The following is an 8,355-nucleotide window of genomic DNA, read 5'->3' as shown; positions in this document are numbered from 1 at the left end:
GAGGAACATACATACGTACGTACTGAAGATATGTGTTGAGTATGTGTGAGGAGTACTCAACTTACATAATAAATTAGTATAGCATATTATGCATATGGTTTTCGGTTATGATCCCGTTTCTTCCACACACACACACACACACACTGATTACATTAACTTTTGACGTCAAAGCCTGCGCAAGTAGGAGCTGTACCTACCTTGCATATTCTCTTTCTCATGACGGCGGTCAAGGAACACCACACACACGTCAGCGGAGGGAAAGGAGGAAAAGAATAAAGAGAAGGAAGAAGACGAAGATGACATGGCGGCGGTGGTGGTGATGGTTGTAGGGTAACGCACAGCTTGCTTCCCTCCACCACCTCTGCCACACTTCACAGCTCCACCACACCTTCCTCACACACACAGCAGCCCAGTGTGGTAGTGTTCAAGTCACCGTCAAAGTAGCCTAACTCACAGCGTCAAGAGATAGAAGTGTTCAGCGAGGAGCCACAAAACACGCCACAGCAGAGAAATGCGCGCGCAAACTGGAGAGGAGTTTTGTGCTGTTGACTGTTCACATTTGTTGTCTTAGTTTAGCTAATAGAATAATAAGTACATTTTATTTATTTACAAGTGGAAGTAAAAGAACTGCTAAATATCCGGTATCTCAAGCCATACGCTCTTCACATGGAAGAAGCGGCAACACCGCGTGTTCGCGCGCAAACAGGATACGAGTCTTGTGCTGTTGACTGTTCACATTTATTGTCTTCATTTAGCTAATAGAATAAGAAGTACTTTTTGTTTATTTACAAGCGGAAATAAAAGAACTGCTAAATACCCGGTATCTCAAGCCATACGCTCTTCACATGGAAGAAGCGGCAACACCGCGTGTTCCAACAATGTCGTGAGCTGATGTCTGGCCCACCTCCTCAACTCTCCATTTCAGCATATTTCCTCCCAGGCTTGTTTCTTCTGCTGTATATTAAGAGCCTGTCGTTTGGATACGAAAATAGATAAATAAAAATAAGTAAAATGTACTTATTTTTCGAAAAATAAAATCAAAGCTAGACTAGAAAATCACAGCTAGACTAGATTTTATTATGAATCATTACTTGTTATAGTCTTCTAATAATAAATCAAATATCAAAACAATGCCAACTCCATTAATAGAAAAAAGAATAATGATATTGAGCCGAAATGTTTTTTTTTTTTTTTCCTCCTTTCCTCGGTACCTAGTCACTTTTCCTCCCCTTCATACTTTTCCTCTACCCTTCACTTTCTTCCTTCTCCTACTGCTATATAACACGAGTCTAGAAACAGCTAGAAATCCTGAAATTTACGCTAAATATTGACGGGGAGAAACTGTTACCGTGGCAGAGACGGGCGGGGCTGGGCTGGGCTCGGCGGGGCTCGGCAGGTTGGGCCCCAAGGATACTGTGGTGTTTATGTGTCTGCCCTCTGTGTACGTGTGTGTGTGTGTATGCGCGCGTTTAACTGGATAGCTGCTCTGTGTGTGTGTGTGTGTGTGTGTGTGTGTGAGGCAAAAAAACGGAAGTATTGGTTTGATGGTTGATTACTCTTAGGTTATAGTTGAACGTTACAATGACGTCACGAAAGAAAAAAGAAAGGAAAGAAATTGCAATGTAACGTTTTCTTCACTGAGGACGACACCTGCATCATAGCCACTGACGGTGACTCGCTGCACTCTTACAAGAAGTGAAGGAAAGGAAGCCTAACGATGCTTAACGAAGGGCCTGCATCACCATCTCCTGACTCTTCTCCACACATTCACAAAAAAGTGGCCGCTTTGCCGCGCTGCCCAACGAGGAGTAGCTCTGCGTCACTACCCTACCGGCGGGGACACTTCCCAAAGCTGACTTAAAAAGCAAAGCCCTGGAAGCAAGGAAGGCGGTCAAGTTGAGCGCACGTAAGCCAGAGAACAGCCTCATCAGCTCACCAAAGTCAGTGTGGCAAGACGCACGGCAGCAAGTAGCAGATAGTCATCAGCCCCGTCCTCGCCTTCACAATGCCCACAAAACCAGTCATCAGCGTCATCAGGTATTGATTGTCAGTCGTCTCGCCCTAAGAAAAGTATCCACTCCCGCCCCTCCGAGGACCATGAAAGCTGCCCACCGAGCTGTCTGCCCGGGGCCGTCTTAAAGAGAAGGATTCTATCTGCTGAAGGGAAGGTAACTGAAGGGAAGGAGGAGTTCTTACATAAAGACTGGCGCGTGTGTACCGGTGTGCAAGAACGGCAACAATAATAGCAGCAGCAGCAGGAGGAGGCGGAGGAAGAAGAGTCTTAGTAATTGACACTTGGAGACAATAATTCAGAAGGTGAAAATGGACTTATTACATAAACAATAAATCAGTTTGGCCTGTCCTTGTTTTTAGCTTTCTTTTTTATTATTATTTCAGAGAGAGAGAGAGAGAGAGAGAGAGAGAGAGAGAGAGAGAGAGAGAGATAAACGGTAAAAAGAAACAAGAAATAGAAGCAAATGCATAATAAAATGACGACAAAGACGATAACAAAGAAAAGAGAGAGAGAGAGAGAGAGAGAGAGAGAGAGAGAGAGAGAGAGAGAGAGAGAGAGAGAGAGAGAGAGAAACGGTAAAAAGAAACAAGAAATAGAAGCAAATGCATAATAAAATGACGACAAAGACGATAACAAAGAAAATACAAGTAAAAACAGAAGATGAACAACATGACAACGATAACGAACAAGAGTCACTATACTCTACCTCCTCCTCTTAGCACAAAAGACACCGCTGACCCATACACACACATGTTCAGTAACTAACCACGGCCACCCTCAACCAGATTCAGTCGCTCGAGCGTCACTCACGTCCACTGCTGACTCGCTGGCTCGCTGACTCTCTGCCCCATTGTTTCGCTCCTCATCCTTCTCGAATACACGAGGTGAAAGGCTAGCCAGGTACTCACATCCTCGTTCTCTGCTCTCCACCAGGGGACAAAAAGGCCTCTTACTATTCATGGGATGTGATCTGAAAGTGAAATTATAAGTACTGGTAGGCTTACAGATATACGAGTACTACTAAGCATATTTGTAACGCTGGCACACTTTTGAGGCTTTTTGCAATAAAATATATATATAATGTTGCTTTGGTCTCTTTTTCACCTCTCTTGTTCCTCTAAGATTTTGTTTTTCCATATTGTATTTTTATGTTCTTATTTACTTTTTATTGATAAGAGGGGTATAGGAAAAATAAATAAAAAGGCCCACTGAAGGTTCTAGTCCACAAAAAGTGCAGTCAAGAGGGCTGTCCAAAATTTGAGGACTAGTGTCATGAAACATTTCCTCTCGAAACAGTTCAGGTGATAAGCAGGAGGTAATACAGAAGCAGGCAGAGAGTGGTGCTTGTCTCACTTGTCTAAATACCGGCACAAGGACTTTTTTGCTACATCTATTTCATATTTATCTATAATTTTTCATATTTCTTTTGAGACCAAAGTTACCTTAGAGTTATATGAAAGCGACGAAGGAACGTAGAAATAATTAATATTTTTATATTCTTTTCACCTTATTGGTGTTATTTTATTTTGTTCTTTTTCTTTTGATAACAATTTCTGTCTTTTATGGAATAGTTGATTGAGCGACTTCTTTTTAATTCTCTCATTTTATTTTTATTTCTGCATTTCATTTTTTATTTATTTTCTTCCCTAAAAACCGAAATTGCCCTTGTAATATTTTAAATGGGAAATAAAGTTACCTTCAAACAAATCACTTTTTACCTCTTTTTCCCTTTTTTTCCCTCCACTCCCTCGCTGCCGCCTGCCAAAATTAATATCCACAGGAAGGGCGTTGCGTGTCCTTGGAAACAGAAGCAATTAAGCCCTATGATATTATGCACAATGTTATTATTTTCGCTAATAGTAATAATAGTAGTAATAACTCTCTCTCTCTCTCTGTGTGTGTGTGTGTGTGTGTGTGTGTGTGTGTGTGTGTGTGTGTGTGTGTGTGTGTGTGTGTGTGTGTGTCAGGAGTCGCGGAGCGGATGTAAAAAATTCGGTCATGTTTTCCTCAACATATTAATCATATTCTGGAATTTTAATATATATACGAATTAAAAATACATCACTCGCTGCTGTGTTCTGTAGAGAGAGAGAGAGAGAGAGAGAGAGAGAGAGGCGGGGCGAGCGCAAAGGTACAAAATAAAGCTGGTATTGTTCGTGGGCAGGGTAAGTGGTATTGTTCGTGGGCAGGGTAAAAACACTTGTTGGTCTTGTGATTAATTAAGCGTACGCGGTAGTAGGAGACAATGAAATGATGAATTTTGACCTGACTATTTGGTAATCCCGTGTGTGTGAAAGCCTCCCACACACACGGGAGAGGCACACTCCATCATGAGCAGCAGCGAGTAGGAGGCGGCGGCGGAGGAAGGAGAATATCTGTAATTGAGGGCAATGACCCAGAACACCCAAGCTCATGCAATCTGATCTAGCTGAAATACCGGCTGTCCGTCTTTCATCTTTTCTTTTAGGTTAAGATGTTACTGGCCTTTTCTTTTTTTCTGCCTCCGCAACCTATTATATTAAAGTAGGGGTGTTTTGTTATTTTTTTACCTGAAATTCCTAGATAAGTCACTTCACTCCATTAACATTATCTGATAAGTATGTGAAACCTCTAAGAATGTATTTCTTGTTTACTTCTTTTCACTTATCCAACTCCCTCATTCTTTATAGTGTCTCTTATTTCGGCATCAGTTATCCAGTTCACCCTCTTCACCGTTTAAAAATTCTACATATTGTTAAGTCTCTGAAATCTGCAAAGAATTTCTCTCCTCTCTTTCTCCACTTCTTTTCTCTCATCTCTATCCACTGTTCTCTTCTCGTGTTAGATTTATTGCAGTCACTTCATTTCGCTAAAGTTTTCTAATAAATGTCTGGAATCCCCAAGGATTTTCTCTCCCTCTCCACTTCTTCCCACTCGCAGGCTCATAAGCTCTAATGCTTATGTATCTCTCCTCGTGTGTTTTTGTTCTTATCCTTAAAATAATGCGCCTCCTTTACCTTCTTAACCTTCCAGCGGCGGATCGTTCATAATAATACCTAACTACATTCTTTCCCACTAATTTTCCCAGCCAAGACTGATTTTACTCTTCAAATCTGACTCAAATATTTTCTTCTCCCTTGCGGTTTAGTTTGGTCTCAAAATTCATCCAGAAACATTACATACATTTTTTTTTTTCAGAGCCATTTTTATTCTGATTACAAACACTCATGCTCAGACAAAGAAAGATTATCTTTCTGTTCAACTTTTTTCTTTTATCTTTCTGTTCAACTTTTTTCTTTGATGTCAGAATATTTCTACGTTAAGCTTCTCTAGCACTTTTCCCTGTTAAAATTTTTATTGCACTAACGACACTGGCTGGAACCTTCCGCTCATGCTAAAACGAAACAAACGTAAGTAAAATCTTCCCCTTCCCACTCTTATTTTTATACATCACAGACAACGCAGCATTTACGTCCTGTTCACACAACAACTTCCCTCCTCACGAGTCTCTTTATCCTAATTAGTCAGCACATTAAAGGACTTAAGATAGATGAATAACACTAAAGACAGTAAGCACGGAGCGGTATGTTACTCAACTATTCACCATGACTGCACATTTAACTGAATACAAGTTTACTGTCCCTCCGCCACTGTTCTGTCTTGTTGCTTATGACAAAACACAATGTAATATAGGAATACTTGGTTTTGTTCCCGCCTGTCTAAGCTGCAGGTAAGGTTATGAGTACTGTAACACCCACTTAGGGGCGTCAGACAAAGGGTATTTCTTCTTGGTATATTATTACGCCTCGTTATTGACACTCGTTCATTCTTGTGTGTGTTTACTTGTCCCATATGGTGAACGTGAGGGTGAACGACAGGGTGAACGTGAGGGTGAACGTGAGGGTGAACGGTCCAACTGGAAAAGGACCCTTAATTAATCTCTATGCAATACAAAATTAACATAAGTAACATCACAAAGTCCACATGAAGGCATTGGAGCAACACAATGAAATCACTATGAACACGTGTCAAAAAAATAAAAAAATAAATACATGATAAATAAACTACTAGATGATAAATAAACTACTAGCTAACAAGCTATGGTGACTATCCTTACGGTGTAAAGACCCTCCTGGGTCACAAATCTCACATGAATGTTTGATTACCTAACTATGACAATTTACGTTGAAATATCACAAAAACACAACATATATGTAACAATTCTTGGTGTAAGGTAAAGTAAATACAACAGGAGAGAATAACAAGCAACAAATTACTACACATTCCTAATATATTCCTAAACCTATCACAAATGTAATAGAGGAACACTCACCAGTCTCTGGCGCTCACAGGGAATAAATCCACAGGTTTCAATCCAACAAGGTGTGTGCGGCTGCTATACCACAGATAGACTACCGGCTTGACCTCCCTCCCTGAGCTACCTTCCCTCGGTTTACCGCTCGAGGGATTCATACACGAATGAAACACTCATTACCACTCATTATTCCCAGGTAGTTATCATATGAAACGAGCAAATACTATGAAACAAACAAATATGAAACGAGCAATATACAGAAATAATTTGTATAGTGACCACCATCAAACACCACGTGTTACAAGTACACCATTGCTCTGTCTAGTCCCTCATCACCAAACACGAGGAACACTCTCTCATTTCCCGTCTGTCCCCAGTGCAGGTAAGGTTAACAGTATATATGTAATAGCAAAACTGTGTATTGGTGGGCAGGTTCGCACAATCAGTATTTAATAATGCTGTAGGAATAATAGATGCTTGCCACTCTGGTATTCTGCCCCTCCACCTTACTTTCCACACGTCCAAAGTAGCGATGGTGGTGGCAGCAATAATAAAAGCAAAGTTTTCAGTATGTATTCTCTTCCTCTTTTTATTTATTCTCTCTCTCTCTCTCTCTCTCTCTCTCTCTCTCTCTCTCTCTCTCTCTCTCTCTCTCTCTCTCTCTCTCTCTCTCTCTAGGATTCTGGAAAGCAGAGCAACACATTTACACAAGTCAGCATGAACATCCTTATCTGAAGAGTAATTAATTACGGTGACAGCTGGCGCAGCTCGAGGTGCAGTGCCGTGCCAATGCTTCTTGCGGCAAATGTCTGCAACATAGGCCTATTCTGAATCACTTCCGCGCCGCACCACCACTACTTTCAAGAGGCTCTATCTGAAGTGATTTTTTTTCAAGAAATATACTTGGACCTACGTTTGTATATACATACACGAACTGCCGCTGTTGACTTCTTGCAGCGTCTTTTATATTCTTACGTTCTTGTTATGGTCGTAAGTTGTCCGCTGGCACCGAGTGAAAGTGAGCGGGAGCCAACCGTCTTGTACAAGCAGACAGGCGCTGAGAACCTGGCGCGTGGGAAGCTGTCATTGCACTAATGCCCGCACAGTGGCACCAGTTTCCGGTTTTGTCTGTTTTTTCTCCACTTAATACATGTCGACCTTATTACCGGAAAACCGCAATTTGGCGCGACTTAAGTGAACATTAGAGAGCATTTCCATAAAGTCCCTCCGGTAAGTATTCGTAATGGTGAGTAATGCTGCTGTTTACTTGTTCAGCGTCGGACCTCAGCCGCCTCTTCCCGCCGCGTCCTGCAGCCCGTAACGAGGCAACTTCTGCCCCGCGTCCTAACTTTTGGTACAAGACTCGCAGCTTTATGTCTGGACACACTTAGCGAAGAGAAGGAAGGAAGGAAGAATCTCAGCATTCATATTTATTTCAATGTAAACTTGCTTCCTCATGCGTGCCCATTGTAGTCACCCACACTACTTATGTATCTGCCTAAACTATGCACACTAAATTATACACTACGCCTGTACGAAACGAATTAATTTGGCAGCTGCACTTAACTCTGGCGGGGGATTCCTGAAATGCTGACGATGATGACTAGTGTGTATTTTTTACCTTTAAATATGGTTCGTAAATATAAGCGAAGCAGCTTCGTCCTCTTGTTTGTCAGTGAATCAGTGAGTGAAGCAGACTCTCTCTCTCTCTCTCTCTCTCTCTCTCTCTCTCTTATACTGGTAATATCTGAACCAATTGGCTTCGGTAAAGACGATTACACAACACACAGCAACCATTAGTTCAAGAGAGAGAGAGAGAGAGAGAGAGAGAGAGAGAGAGAGAGAGAGAGATTATGTAGGTCCCAAGGAAGTAAAGAAAAAGAAAGGAACTGAAGGAAGTGTGTTGAGTGCAAGAGGGACTCAAAAGGAAGATGAAATTAAAGAAAACGAGAGGCAGGAAAGGGATACCACGAGAGAGAGAGAGAGAGAGACTGTAGTAGACTATGGACAATTGGTGGCGGTGTAGCAGGTGATGTCACACGCTGCT

General features: G+C 41.7%; 1 long non-coding RNA gene across 1 annotated transcript; it reads right to left on the bottom strand.

The window, feature by feature from the left end:
• Positions 1-722: 722 nt before the first annotated feature.
• LOC135096733 (uncharacterized) lies at positions 723-6,407 on the bottom strand. The gene is made up of 3 exons (XR_010264974.1): positions 6,327-6,407; positions 2,825-2,984; positions 723-969 (listed from the first exon to the last, which is right to left on the bottom strand). It is a non-coding gene; the product is annotated as an uncharacterized LOC135096733 (long non-coding RNA).
• Positions 6,408-8,355: the final 1,948 nt, after the last annotated feature.

This window comes from Scylla paramamosain, unplaced genomic scaffold, assembly GCF_035594125.1.
Source record: "Scylla paramamosain isolate STU-SP2022 unplaced genomic scaffold, ASM3559412v1 Contig6, whole genome shotgun sequence".
NCBI lineage: Eukaryota > Metazoa > Arthropoda > Malacostraca > Decapoda > Portunidae > Scylla > Scylla paramamosain.
Note: the sequence above shows the minus strand (reverse complement) of the source record. Positions and strands in the feature narration are given on the sequence as shown.